The 15,346-nt window shown below is 44.4% G+C and overlaps 1 protein-coding gene across 3 annotated transcripts in view; it reads left to right on the top strand.

Annotated features, from left to right (window-relative positions):
* ANGEL1 (angel homolog 1) overlaps nucleotides 1–15,346 on the top strand; it is a 164,449-nt gene that overhangs the window by 148,653 nt on the left and 450 nt on the right. The window lies entirely within an intron of this gene.

Raw genomic sequence — 15,346 nt, 5'->3', positions numbered from 1 at the left:
TTTGACCTTGGGAGCTCACTTCCCTTACAGTGTCTCAGCTTGCCCAGGTGCAAGTGAAGATCAGTAACAGCTATCTGTGTCTCTTATCATTAGTGGAGGAAGATGAGATGTAGTTGTCAGGGGAAGAATCACCAAGTATTGTTACTGTTCTGTTAAAGAGAACTAGAGTTTAGCAGGAATGACTTTCCAGCACCATGTAATATTGAGAGGAATTGTCTGCCAGGCCAGTAGTGCTTGAAAGTCCTTCCTGGCTACATGCATGTATGTTCACTGAGTGTCATGTTTTCTGTTTGAGTCAACATGGGAACAGGGCCAGCTTTGGGCATAGAAGGAGATGATAGGGAGCTGGTAAAAGCAAAACCAGGCATCACACCCTGTCCCATTCTTAATTCTATGCTGGCCATTAATCTTTTCCTCACTGCCAAATCTTGAACTACAACAAAGGCAGGAGGGCAGCTGCACTGAGCAGAACAATTAATTGAACCTGCTTCTCACAGAGCCTGACAGAGGTGGTTGCCTTTGCAGCCCTGCCTTGACCAGCTACTGCCATTGCCCTGGTGACCTCCTCCTGTGAAGATGTGGTAAGCCCCAAGAAGGGATTTTTATTCTCATCTGCAGGATGGCAAAGCTTTCTGGGGAGTCTGAATCTGGGGGAACACTGCGAAGGGTATTGGACAGCATGGTTCTCATCTTCTGGACTGCTCTTTCCTTTCTGTGTTAAGGCAGTGTCCCACAGTACCCTTTGGTAACTGCTAGGGCAGTGTGGGAAGAAGTCCACAATCTCCTAGAGCTCTCCAACCCACATCTTCTTACAGTTCTTCTCTACTGACATCCAGTGCTGACCTGACCCTCTCTATTGAATTCAATGCACTGTGGAGCAGCTGAAGCTCTTAGCTAACTGGAGAGAAATGACTACCCCTTTGTCCCCTGCCCTCTTCTGCAGGAACCCAGGGAAGATGAATTGGTCTGTTGACTCTGAGCAGAAGTTACTTGATAGTTGTGTGCTTCTCTGGAAAGCAACCGCACTGCCCTGTGCCCACATCTTGTTATGTGCTGGCTTCATTGCTCTGACAGCATGAAAGATGTTTGGTTTGGTTCCTAATGCTGTTATCATTTATCATCCTCTTGTAAAGCCAGAACCTGCTGCTCACTCGCCCTCCCTCTATGCTAGGTTTTGTGCTCCCCCTCCACTCCTGCCCTGGTAGGGAAACAGCTTGTATGCCAGAAACAAACAGACTTTCCACTGGATATTAGAAAAGACCCTAAAGTGACTGCTGTGACCAATGGTGATGGTCTGACTGGGTTTCAGCTCTTGGGCTTTGGAGGAGCAACTCCAATCATGGAGTGGAGAGCTGATAGTAAGCTTATTTGATAGCTGATCTTTATCCCATAGAGGTGGTAGCTGGTCCTGAATCTGGGGAACTCTTACAGAGCTGGTGCCCGACGGAGGACATAAGCATTCATATGCTAGAGATGGAAAAAAGGATGCAGTGTGCAAAATCCCTACCCTTCAGCTCAGTGTAAGTCCCTCAAAGATGCTTGGGCTATAGCATGTCTGTGTCAGAGATGTGGAATATGTGGGGCTAGAAGATAACTGAAAGAGCATCCTACCTTCTTCAGTCTTGCATCCATGCCCCAAAATAATCCACAAGCAGCCCTCTAACTGCAGATCAGTGGTCCAACAGTTTCTGTGGACAAGCTGAAATAACTCAGAGGCAAGCAGAAATACCTGTTGGGACCTGGAAATGACAGGATGAAGAAAGGGGACTTAGCATTCACCCCTTTCTTCCCAGGCTGGCAATGATTTCAGATAACAACAACCTGAAGCTTGCAAAAATGTAGTTTGGAGCTGGAGGTATGCAGCACACTGCTACCATTCATGGTGTAAACATAAACTGTGCTAAAGGATTTGTTTCTCTTCCCTTCCCTGTCTCACTCTTGATTCAGCAGAAATGATGAGTCTCATTTCTAGAAGCCTACAAGCATTGTACTGTGTTTCTAGAAATATTGCATGCACCCTATATGAGACTCCTCAGCCTGCCTTGGGGAGTCAGACTGTAATGGTAAGACTGCTTTCAGAAGGACCAGCTTTGCAAGGCTTTTAATGACGTGGGCTCCTTTTTTGGGAGGACTGGGTCTGGTGTCCTCTCAGTGGTTCAGAGCAGCACGCATTACAAATCTGCAGCTGGGTTAGTGGCACGGTCTCTAATTTCAGGCTCTTCATGGAGGACCAGGTTTGCCCTACACTATTAGATGTTTTCTAGGAGAGCAAAAGTTACTCTTCACTGACTGGCATATCTGTACAGTACTTCTCATACAAACCTTTTGTATATCTGTATTGCTTGCCAGGTGGAAGTGCAGTGCTGAGAATTGTTGCATTAAATCAGGTCTCTAACACAGCACTGGCTTTGCTCTTGCCAGGCTTAGAAGGATTTTGATAGGTATTGGACTCCAGGCAGAAGCATGTTTTGCTATGAAATCTTCCAGTAAGCAGAATGATCTCACTCCATGGGCAGGCCATCATCCTTTTCCTACGCATCTGCCAGCACTGCCAGCATTAGAGTCTTATTACCCTTATTTATAGAGCAATATAAATGTTCTGAGCACTTTACAGATACATAAAAGAGAAGATTCCCACTCTGCAAGGAGTTGACAGTAACTCAGATGTGCAGGAGTCATGGCACAATAACTCAAGTTCTGAGGAGGGCAGAAATGGTGGAAGAGGAGCTCAGGGCAGAAGTCTTTGCAACAGGAGGCTGTGAGAAGAGGGAAATTATTGGCAACAATTTAGTGCAGGAAGCAGGTGTGGGTGATGTGGCCAAGGTGATGATGGGAGAAGCTAAGAGAAGGTGGCAAGGTAGAGGGCTTAGAAGTTGACTAGGAAGGGACTAGGGAAATGTAGGCAGTAAAACTGCTATCAATGGACGGATGAAAAGCAACCTAACAAGTAGTGCTCCATTCCTTTCCCACTCCTAGCACTTGGAAAATTGAGAACATCTGCACCCTCCCCAGTCTCCTCCTACTGCTCTGGCAGCTGAGAAAGAGAGGGAATGGTGTTAATAACTATCATTAGCAGTACTTACAGTTCATCTGCCAGGAAGGGACAAGGGCTGCATTTGCCAGAGAAGTTCACTTGTAATTGGTTCTACTCACTCTAGCCAGGACTTTGCCTTCATGGCTTAGATAGAGATCACCAGCACCTGAAAACCATTCCCATGCAGTCACAGGTAGCTGAGTGCTGAGATTCATGCTGTCACCTCACCAGGCACTGGCTATGGGTGTTGCAGGGCTGCCACCATCAGCCTCGCAATGCTCGCACATGAATTGTGTTTTTTCCCCAGTGACTGTCAGGGCCTGTGTATGACACGTCTCCTCCTTCATGATGTGCTAATCAAATCCTTGCATTGCTTCTCTCTGCAACTCTAGTTTCCAGTGTCAGCTTGTGGGTCCCTGGGCTGGATGCACATCCCTGTTTTAGGTACATCTAAGATTAACAGCAGTGGAGTTGCTATTTTTTTAACCTCTCTTTTATGGATACATGCTGTCCTGTAAAGAGAATTACAGACTACAAGTCAGCAATGTCTCCTGTCCAAGTCAGTGCATGTCGTCTGTGCTGACCTTCCTCCACAAGCATGTTGGTGATTGTGGAAGAGGGCTGACAGGTTTTTCTTTTTTTGTGTGTGTGTGTCTGTGGTAATGGGCAACGACTGCTAGACAGAAAGACACCCTTGTCCTCCCCCCTCGTGTCCCCTGCTGACTTTGTGCCCCGCTTGGGGCTAAGCACTTCTACTGCCTTTTATTAATCTTCTCCTGGGACAGCACTATCAGCGGACCATCAGCGTTCAACATGCCCTCAGTCACTAGCATTAACTCGATTAGGGCAGTGTGGAGTGACTTACAGGGAAGCTCTTCTCCACAGGCAGTATTTGCATACAGTGATTGATGCTGATACGTCCTCTAAACACATCCACATTTTGCATTTTAAACAAAGCAGTTGCTGTGGAACTGCTCCCTGTCACTCAGAGGGATTCCCAGTGCCACCATAGGGCGTACCTTCCCTTCCTTAAAATGGCCTCTCTCTTTCCCAAAAAGGTCTCTCAAATGGGATGGAGAAGGTCACTGACTCCACCTTATGTTTGGAGGGGAAGAGACAAACACCTGCTGCGTGTCTTGGCTTGTGAAGTTGCTTGTGGACAGTTCTGGGCTGTGTGGTCAGTGTCACACAGTCAATGGGCTTCCCACCAAGAAGGTCAAGCTTGAATGGGGACACAGAGCCTGAAGCCTCCTGTGTATCCTTCAAATAGCCTTTCCTGGTCAGATTTGAGGCTGAGAGTAGGCTCCCCCTGCATTCACCAGCGTCTCTCTGTCTTGGGAATACATGAGCTGGCTGGCACCCATGCAGCACTGAATATATGTGTCTGTTATCCACATGTATTATGCATATGTACAATATTTATTATACGTATATATTATATGTATGTATTATGTGAGTTTACACACACACATATATATATTTGTATATAAAAAAATCCACCTTGCGAATTGTTCAAAGAAGCAAAAGATGCCACACTTTCTTCCAGTTTCTACTGGGGATTTTATTGCCAGGACGTGTCCAAGTGAAGTTCTGATTTGGAGGTGGTGTCCTGAGCCACATCTTTCTCTGAAGAGGACAGTGTGCAAGGGAGGAAATGGGTGAGTTTAACTTCTGTTTAAAGGAAGGGCAAAAGGAACAACATTAAATCTATGGTGATACTGCTGGTGTTTACCAAGGGAATGCAGCTTGCTTTGCAAAGGAGGCAGTTGTTTTATCTTCTTTATTATATCCTAAATAGCTCCTGTATTTCAAAACAAAATGAAAATTGCCCAGAAAGTAACCCTATTTGGACAGCAGCAGGGAATTCTCTGTGCTTTGGGCCACAGGCACCCCTTGGAGTGTACATGGAGTGCAGGGATCACTGAGGAGGCTAAACAGATAAAAATAATTTACATAACACTGTCCAGAGGCCCCAGAAAGAATGCCTCCTAGAGGCTGCCAGTGCTCTTTGCCTTCCAGGTACTCGTGGCTTGCTGCACTGTGAGGGCTTAACACTTTCAACAAAATTCAGAGGCCTCTTGGCACAGTGCTCCAGTGAAACCCAGAAAAGTTTTGCTTGGGCTTAGTAGGAAACACCTGTGTTCACCCATTCCTGTCATTACTTTCTCATCTATGTGCTTATCTCAGAGGACTTGCAATGTACTGCTGGTTGCCCATTTTATGTCTGAAAACTTCGTGGTTTGCAAAGCCAGGCATTTCATTACTGGGCTCACACTGTCTGGCTCCATAGATGTGGGAGCTCCATGGAGAAGGTGGCCCTTTCATCTCCTGCCACACTGTATTAATTTTGCAAATGTGACAAGCTCAGCTTTGCAAAAATAACATATTGCCCACGTCTTGTTCTATTTAATATTGTATTCAAATGGGCCAAGTGCTCAGTGACGTTGGCTGGGGGAAACAGCTCTGCAGACTTCTTTGTCACTTGACTGGCAGCTGGCTTCCAAAAGTAATTATAGCTGTTCAGTGCCGTGGTACACCAAACCTCTTGGGGATTAGTGAGGCATCAGGTGCACGGTGACTCAGAGGCAAGAACAGAGATGCTCCAGTTCCCAGGCCATAAAGGCTATAGGCTTTATAAATCCTAATATCCACTTGGACTTGGGACTAAAGTGAAATGGAAGCATTGCAGTGACCTTGCAGAGGGAGTTCTAATTTTCCAGAAAACCAAACAGGGAAATTTAGACCTTAGGAGTTTGAAAGAGAATTGCATTGCCATCGTGTGGATGCATGGAAGCTAATATCTACTCAGAAGAATTCTGGGACCCTAGTTTCTTAGTTAGAAAGGAAAACAAAGTCATGATAGATTTGAAAGTTGTTAAGTCAGAATGCTTAACAAAATGTGGAGTGGAATTATAATAACAATTTAACTATGGTAGAGTCCAAGTAAACAATGAAGTTAGTTTAATCAAAGTGATATGAGCAATTAGCATGAATTATAGTCTAATGTGTTCATTAATGTCACTACTTGGTGACATTTGGTGCTTACAGAATTAGGTGTTAGAAACATTAAGTACTTAGAAAATGAATATGCAAGACAGATGAAGTAGTACAGGGTCAGCATGATTCTTTGGTGCCTTCCTCAGGGTGGTGCTTCCAGACAGGAGACTGCATGAAGATGTTTTTAGATAAAATCCCATCATCAGCCCTGCTTGAACAATTAAAACTGGTAACTTGTTAAGTTTCTACTTAAGTAAGTGTGATTTTCTGTAGTAATTACAGTACCAGAAGCAAACCTGCCACAGTAATGAGTGTTAATTAGGCTCTATGTAATCTTAAACTAATCTAAGTCAATGATTACTAGGCAAGAAAGGGTAGGTTTGCAAATACTCATGGTGCAATGATCTAAACAGAAGTGAAACTGTGAAATAGTGTCTGTCTGTGCACCTTTAGGGCATGTCAGCTATAGGCTGGATGCCTCTACGCCTCCAGCATAGGTTTTTGCAGGACACATACCAGAGCTTCTGAGTTTTCTGATTGGGATCCCTCTGCCTTTAGCCTCTGATGTTTACCCACAGGTAGGAACCTGGACACGTTGCCTGGCTGTCCTAGAAGAAACCCATGCTGGTTTCTCTCTTCTGCTTCAAGCTCCCCTGCTCTCCATTCCGAGTGGAGCTTACTCTGTATTTGTCACCTGTCCTACTCCTGGCTTGTCGCATCCTGGCTCTGTCCTCAATAGCCTGGCCATACCTTGGCCAGCATCTTTTGTAGGTCAATCTTCCTCCCCACTACTTGTGCTGCATAAAAGGACTTGTGCTGCAATATAAAAGAAAATCCTGAATCAGTGGGGAGGGAGGGTGGAATGGAATGCTTATTTTCAGGGAAAGGGTTTTTAGGCACAGAACAGAGACAGCTGCTGGATCATTCTTTTGTGTGTATCTTGCCAAAGAAACTGAAGAGATCATCTGGTCTTTCGTTCCCTCCTAAGGCTCCATCTGGATCATGCATCATATAAGGGTTCATGTAGAAACCTCTTCGCTAAAATGTTTCTGCAGGCTGTTTCATGGTTTTCACATGGTAAAGCCCAATTTGCAGTAGTTAAAGTAATTAGCCTCCTAGAATATATAGTTCTTGTCTGTTAAGAGTGGGACAAGTGAGGGACCAATGCTGGATCACTAGGACATCAGGTATGATTTCTGCTGTTGCCACTTTCCTCTGTAGTACCCACAATGGCAATACGGTTATTACAGTAATAAATACAAATATTTTGCTTATGCAATTTTTCCCAGGACAGAATTAGGTGGAATGGGGAGGATGCAAAGGGATTTTTCTGTAGGACACAGCCAAATGCACAAAAAGTAAGGAGGAATGAACTAAGCAGGAGACTTCAGAAGAATCAACAGGACTTTTAAGGTACTGAGGTGTAGTGGAAGGAGGGCAAGGACACTGGAGCAAAACTAAATGATTTCTTTGTGCCAGTCCTTGCCTGTGATTCTAATTTTACTTGATAATTCAACCAATTTACCTGATTCAAAGTAAAGCTCAGTGGTCTGTGACTTCCCAGATCACCCCATATACCTTTTTTAGAACAACTTACAGCATTTGCTACCCTTCATTACTCCATCAGAACAGATGAAGCTGATTTTAATGAGAGAATTCATGTTTTTAGCAGCGTAGCCACTTCCACCCCAAACCCCTACAGACCTCTTGGATGTACACAGTACACTGTGCTGGTCATTTGTTACTCTTTAGCAGTTTGTTCTAGCATCTGCTCTCCTGACACTTCAGTCTCAGAAGGTGTCTCATTTTCATTACTTGAAAAGGGTGATTCCAGGAGAGACATCTCTCCAGCAGGCCTCTCTCTGGTGCAGTCTGGCACAGAACAGCACTAACTTTTGATGTCTGGGTAAGTACTTGCCTGCCTCTCTGAGAGAGACTTTCTTGTGTGATGCAGTGACACTTACAGCCATTCCTTCTCCATAAAGACCTGTCCTAGTGATCCAGCATTGCTCCCTCACTTGTCCCAGTCTTAACAGACGAGAACTATATATTCAGAGGTACTACACGTTCCTGACTTGCTGGCTAGCTAGCTACCTGATGAGTGCTTATGGAAGAGGTGATTATCTTATTTCTCAATCATGGCTGGGGAGTCACCAGGACACTTTCATGAAGGACATCTAGCCAGCTCTGCTCAACTTGTGAAACATTGTCCCAGTGCCCTTCTCCCTTGGCATATCACAGCTGAAGTGCAGCTACTCATAGACACAGCCCAGACAGTTTCTGTTGCCGTTTCTGTTCTTTGACTCTTGTGATCTTTGAAAAGAATAATGCTTATCTGCCAGATGAACATTTTTTGCTGTGGAGGGTGCAGGGCCAGTCTCAACGAAAAGGGCACTTGCTGTGATGTCCTGCGTGAGAATAAATGTAACCAGCAGAGTATGGACCTGGTACCAAGAAGGTGACAGCATTTGTACTTAACATGGTGTCTCACTGACAACTTGGAGGTAATAAATTTATTCCTTGTAGTGGGATAAATAACAGACACAGCAGTCAGGCAGCTGTAGGTAGCCCAGTGCTATCTTTCTTTGTGAGAATGTCCAGAGAATTGACAGGAGCAACTTAGCAACATGCTCTGGGACACATGGCAATCACAAACTCTGGAACAAGTCATTGATTCACCCTTTTGTGGACATGTTCCATGTGAAAAGCAAAAACCAAAGACAGTTCTTGAGTCCTGGTCTGAGATGATTCAGCCAATGCAGTGATTAAATCTTCCAGAATTTGAGAGGTCCCAGGCATCACTTATTGGAGGATTCAGCCACTTTTTAGGCTATATTTATTTGCAAGCAACATGCCCAGGTGAAGAAGAGGTGAGCCGGGGTCTGCTTTATATGAACTGAGCAGCCGCGTAACAAACTGGAGACTCTTGCCCAAAATGCTTGCAGTAGGCAATGGGTGGCAGAAGGAAGTGCTGAACTAGTGTGGCTCAGTGGGCTGGGCAGCAGGATTGTCGAGCTGCAGTCTCTTTTATGGAGTTCAGAATACACTCAGGGTGTGAAGCCTTTCTTCTCATGCAGTTTTACTCTGCCTGCAGCACAGGGTGGCAGGCTCAGAGGAGATCTGCAAAACGGGGTCACATTTGGTTTTCTACCAGTTAAAATTTTACATAAGATTTTCATAGTTACAGTAATAACCTCATCATTTTTGTAACCCTAAAACGTTTTATTTTCTTGTCTACTGCCCTCGCTCATTTACAGCTGACAGAGTACACGGGTCCTAAGTTAGTCCAGGCACTTTCTTTTTCTTTTGAAAAGGCAAGGTGGCCTCTTGATTCAAGAAAGTTGAGAAACAGAGCTCAATATATGTCCAGGCTTTGGTCTCTTTATGACTGCTTGTTTCTCTCATGATTACATTCCCAGGCACATTTAGAAGGTGTTTATGACGTATTTGTAAAATGCTATTTTCTGCGATCATTGAGTATGAACATGGTGGTGTTTCTATAATTGCTCTAATTCAATTTGGGTTAATAACCATTTTGCCTAGTGACCCCAGCTTTTCTAGTTCAGCACTAGCTACACCACGTGTCACTATGTACTACCCTGCTGCATGGCTTAACGGCTTATGCAGGCAGGATTTTTGGGTTGTGCAGTCAAGCCTGAGGTGAGTGTGGTATTTCACTGGTTTGGCTAACTAACTGGAGCTGCCACGGAAGCTATGTGATCTAGTCTGACTGTGTCTCAGGCCTGTACTTCAATCCTGTCCACAAATACAAGCTTGAGAATGAAGGGGAAGGATAACTTGGCCCAAATGGCAGCATCAGTGTCATTTTGCAAATGCCCTGCTGTAGCCCTTCCCTTGGTTTGGTGAGTGTCACTTCAGTGGCATTGCATTCCCTGCAGAGCTGAAAAGCCAGGACATCTTAGCAGAGACTCAGCAAAGGGAAACAATAAACACTGTTAGCTGGGTTACCCTCCTTCCAAGTGGGAGGTATCCAGAACAGTGAGCTGGCTGCTAGACATGGGGGCCTGGGTTTTAAGGCAGCTGGAACAGTCTATCCAACAAGGGGTTTGGATCAGTTCAGTGTGGTTGGCTGCCACAGGGGACTGAATAATCACTGGTGGTCTCCCCACCCACGTCAGCAGTGTGCCAGAAACAGGACAGGAGGAGGGAGGCAGGAGAAAGAGGGGCTATCACTGTAGTGAAGAAACCAAAACATACCAAAGATTAGCCAGGGAAACAGGCTGGATCATAGCAGGTGCCTGATCGTGAGAGTTCATGAAGTTGTGATGGAAAGAAGAAATGCACAGACGCAGCAGTTAGCAATTTAGTGTTTTCTGCAGCTGGAAAAAGTGAGTCTGAGCTAGAAGTGCTCAAGGCAGTGGCTGAGCTGGGAATAGCACCCCGAAAAGCTGATGCCTGTGCTAATGATGTTCTCATAAGCATCACTCCCTTAGGACACTGCTGAATTTTTATCCTGTGATGACAAAAACAATGGGGGAAATAAGTGATTACGCCAGGCTTGGTTACAAGAGTTCATTAGATTGGAAAATATCTGATGAAATTGTACTTTCTAGGACTGACCCAAAGGATCATTGGTTTGTAGTAGCATTAACCACTGACAAAAATATAAACAAGAGTTTTGTTAATGTATTTGAGTTTAATAATGGAAATGGTAATAGAAAATTACTTGCAACATTTCAGTGTTGCGATGGAAAAAAATTTAAAATGCTGGAAATGTAATTATTGAAGGTGATTATAATTTTGGCTTCAGTTAAATAATTTTCCTTCCAAATACAACACACTTCACTCCAATGAGATTATTCATAACATATATTGCACTTGACTTAATCGGCATATGGTGTAAATTAACCCCTCTCAAAAACATGATTTATGTGCTTTGTTCTAACTGATCTATTAAATGCAGCCTTGGTTTGTGTTGATTCTTGCCAATTTAGGCAAAGTGATTTCAGTTTGCTCTGTCCTGGCTTCTTATCTGATCACTGCCCTGCCTTTATTATTCAACAATTGCAGTTACGTCAGGGATGTGTGATAAAGCTTATTGAAAATGTGATGCCAGTTTCTTGAAATCAGAGAACAAACTGTATAATAAATTCATTCATCAGAATAATGCACTTGATTCTGAGACTTTCTATAGAATCATCAATGTGGTGATTTTAAGCTTTTAGAAAAGCAAGAGTTTGGTATTTCTGAATTAAGCAAGCTGGGCTTTCTAAACAGGAAGCAGCTTCTTATTGTGCAATAGGAAGGAATAAGTTAAAACCCCCCCCACTTATTCCATGCATCAAAGAATGCATTAAAATGTTCTGTTTTAAAAAGCACTCATTTGTGTCATAATAAAAGGATTATATCAGAGAAAGGCCAAGATGCCTTTTTAGTTTCCTCTGTTTTACATAGATGAACAAGAGAAAGAAGATCTATTGGGGAAAGGCTGCATCCATGTAAAGGAGGAAGGGTTCTGATCTGTTATTGTTATTATTGTTAGGAAAATATGGTTTAAATAGGCTAGTCTTGCTTCTAAGCTATTTTGAAGGTAAATGTGAACTCCAGCAGTGCTGGAGGTATGCTTTCTTATTCAGAAAGCATAACTAAGAGATGCAATGAGTGTGTATGTTTGTGTGTAGCTAACTATGGAAAAAGAGGTCTATATCTGTCTTTGTATCTCAGATAGGGACTAGGTTTTTCTACTTGTCTTTTAAGCACCAAGATCAAGTGGTGGAAGGCAGCCATTTACCTTTCTCATTATCACATTTTCCTAACTTAATTCATGCAGCATGTATCCAGTGATGGGGTAAGCCTGGCAGCTCTACTTTGTCCCTGAAAAGAAATGACTGTGGGTGAAATTGAGTGACCTAGAATATTGTGAATAGTAGGGAAAAGTGAGCAGGGACTGGTCGTTTTGCCTTCTAATACAAGCTGTAGGAGCATGAAATAAGATGAGCTGGTGGTACATTCAGAACAAAGGAGATACTTCGAGCTCTGGTCCATGGAACTCATTGCTGCAGGGTGCTGCAGGGGCTGAACACTTGTAGCTGAAAACAGGACTGGAGAAATGGATGTAAGAAAAATCACTGGGGGTCGTTAAATGCAAAGACCTCATCTCTAGCTCATGTAGTCTTTGATCTTTAAATCCCTGGGAGACTTAACTATACCTCCTTGCCCCATCTTTATGCTCTTCTCTGGTCATCTGCTGCTGCCACTTTTGCAGAGAGGTGGCACTGGCCTAAATGGGCCTGCGGTCTGAACCAAAACAACTGTTTCTTCATGTGCTGTGCGTGCTGCCAAGAGATGGCCGCAGTCAGCCTGTGACCGGTTAGATTTAAAAAGGGCGCAATGCAGCACTGAAGTCTTTAGCAACTCTGTGGTGTGTCAGTGGTTGCTGTTGGCTGTCTGCTCAGTTTTTCTTACAAAAGATGCTTTGAGCCTTCGGCCAGTTCTGCTCTTTCCTGTGACTTCACTCATAATTATTTGGATGTTGCTACTCCCAGAGCTGAAGACTTTTCTGGCCTCACTCAAGCCCTACGGAAGGAAGCACGCAAAGCTCAGAAGCATGATGGGCCTCTCAAAGCTGATTAGCACTAATGTAGAGACTTGCTGGCTGTGGTTCTTTTGGAGCAAGGCTGCTGTTTCTGGCTGGCTGGCAGCAGTGCTTTGGATCAGGGCTCTTGTGTTTTGCTGAACCATCCTTGTGCTTTCCATACCTGACTCGAATGAGTTGCTTATCAGCCACTGCCTCTTCCAGCCACCCCAGCACACTGCTAGGCTAGTTCGCCTGCTCCCCAGGCACATGTGTATGGGTTTTGCCATTATGTTATTTCAAATTAGTTGCAATGGGAGAGAATGTCTTTGTAAAGAAAGCCAGGTGCACAGCACAAGCTCTCCTGTTTTCTGTTACTAGAAAGTTGAACACAGAAGTTTTCTACACATCAGCTAATGTAGCTAATGTTTGCTGTGATTCCCTGTGTGATACCTTAGCCTGAAAGAGAAAAAAAACTTGATGCTTTTAATTTTGTGTGTGTGTGTGTGCAGGTAGCCATAAACAACCTCTGCAATCATGTTTTAACATTTGGTGCTTAAGACCATAGCCCAGCACTTAAACATGCCTTTCACTTGGGGTAGAGAAATTTGTTTACAGAACTCAATATTGATTAGTAAAGAAACCTTCTTTCCTCCCCAGCTAATCAGAGAAAATAGAATATTTTTCTAGTAGTTCCTGTGAAGCTCTTCTCTAAGAGGAGCTTTCAGGTCTGCTCAGTTTCTCCCAATGCTCAGTGTGCTTACTATATAGAGAGCCCCTCCCTGCCCCCCCCCCCCTTTTCTTTATTCCCGTGTGAGTGAACAATAGCAAGGAAAATAAGGAAAGCCTTAAAAAAACAAACAAACAAACAAAAACAACCAAAAACCAAACAAGGCAAAGCAGAAGAGTGCCCAGAAAATGCAAGGAAGGCAGCTGCCACTTTAGAGGTCAGGGACCGAGGCAAGCTTACATCCCTTGAATGGTGTTTGAAGAGACCAGTGGGACCCGGCCTCCCCATAGTCCTCTGGCTGCCATTACTGACCTCTTGATGCTGGCAGCTCCAGTGCCGCATAAGCTTTTCAGAACCCCAAAACTGCTGCCTTTCTCAAGGTTGACTGTCCCTGTGCTCTATTTAACCAGAAGGAAAGGCTGGTTTACAGTCCTACTGTGGAGGCCAAATCCAATCGTTCTGTGAACAGATTCAACATTCAGAGGGCCGAAGCAGCCAGTGCAGGTGGGCTATGGGGGAGGCTGTGAGGTGCCTGTGTGAATTTGGAAAGCAACTGTGTTGATTCAAAGACTGAGCCTGTCAGCGTGGTGGTGACTGTGGAGCTGGAGGTAGCTGTTGTAAGGGTACAAAAACCTTGCTGTGCTTCACCTCCCTCTCCAGCTCTGTGCTTATCTTGTTTTTACATTCAAGTGCATTTCTAGCCCATGGCCTTTCTTACTGGCCACCACTGATTCAGCCACCTCCTCCCCCTCCTGCGGGCAAGCTGAGCGGCCTTGTGGTTGCCTGGTTTAGACGCGTCATCCTAGTGAGTGCCATTGCCTGGAAGGACCGTAGCAGTATGGGCTAGGTGAGGTGTGTGGAGGTGCCAGTGCTTACACAGGGTGTGATGCTGTCTCTGCTCAACAGAGTCAGAGGTAGAGTAAAAACCCTGGGGGGGTCCTGTTGTCCTGTTTCTCACGTCTCTCCCCCAATTACCGCAGTGCATTTCCTTCTGCTTTCTCAAGCAGACATGAACTTGCCCTCCTGCACTGCCTGACCACCAGATCAATGCAAATGCCATGACTTCAGCACTTGCACCCACTTTATAAGCACTGGACAGCTGCTGTAATGCTTGCAATGCTCATGATGTCACTGTTGGGTTTAAGCCAGTGGTCTATTTTATGATTAGAGAGTTTGTTTTTCACTGGAACAACTTCAAGGCTTTTTCATTGCTGGCTCGTGTTTATTCCTTGCACCAGTGAAATGCAGAATGTGGGGAGAAAATGGGTGAGTGGAAGAAACAGACCAGTCCATGCCAGAGACTGACAACAGTGCTGGTCTAACCAGCCCTCAACAAAGCTAATCTCACAAAAACTCAGAAGCTTGCTGAGAATTTTTTTTCCGGATATGGGAAAACACCAAATGAATGTTTCTAAGTGAGGGGGGTGGGGCTCTCCTCCCCTTCCGCAGCGTGCACAAGTCATGCCTACCCCCACCCCAGCCTCTTCTGTGGGGCTATGCGCATCCCGAGGGACAGAACGGAGCAGCTTCTAAACACAATAAACATTACTCTGCCTGGGTTAGTTTTTACATTTCTGTGTTTTATTTCTTGTTTTGGTTGAAATGACCTGTACCACAGGAATACAATTTATTTAACAGGTTTTTTTTCTTTTATTTTCTTTTTATTTTTAAGGAGCAGATAATAGTTAAGTAGATACTGTTTATTTCACTGTCTATAACTCCCTGCATCATTCTCACAGCCTCTGCCTCTCTGGCTTCTCCACATAACCCAGCCACAAGAACAACTGAGTGCCCTTTGGCCATGTGATTGCTTACAGCTTGTGGGTACAAAGTGGAAGCTCCTTTGCTCAGCTCTGATTGGTAATAAAAGCTCAACAAGTTACATTCTAGGGTCTTTCTCAATGACTTTCCTCTCTAATAGCTGCTCACATGTTTCTGGTGCAGCATGTTTTATTTTATATATTTGTAATAGTTTTTTTTTAAAAAAAAGATGACTTAACTTACAAAGAGAAAAATAATGCCCCCTTAGCATGAGAAATACTGCAAGGTT

This window comes from Phalacrocorax aristotelis, chromosome 9 (assembly GCF_949628215.1).
Source record: "Phalacrocorax aristotelis chromosome 9, bGulAri2.1, whole genome shotgun sequence".
NCBI classification, from domain to species: domain Eukaryota; kingdom Metazoa; phylum Chordata; class Aves; order Suliformes; family Phalacrocoracidae; genus Phalacrocorax; species Phalacrocorax aristotelis.
Note: the sequence above shows the minus strand (reverse complement) of the source record. Positions and strands in the feature narration are given on the sequence as shown.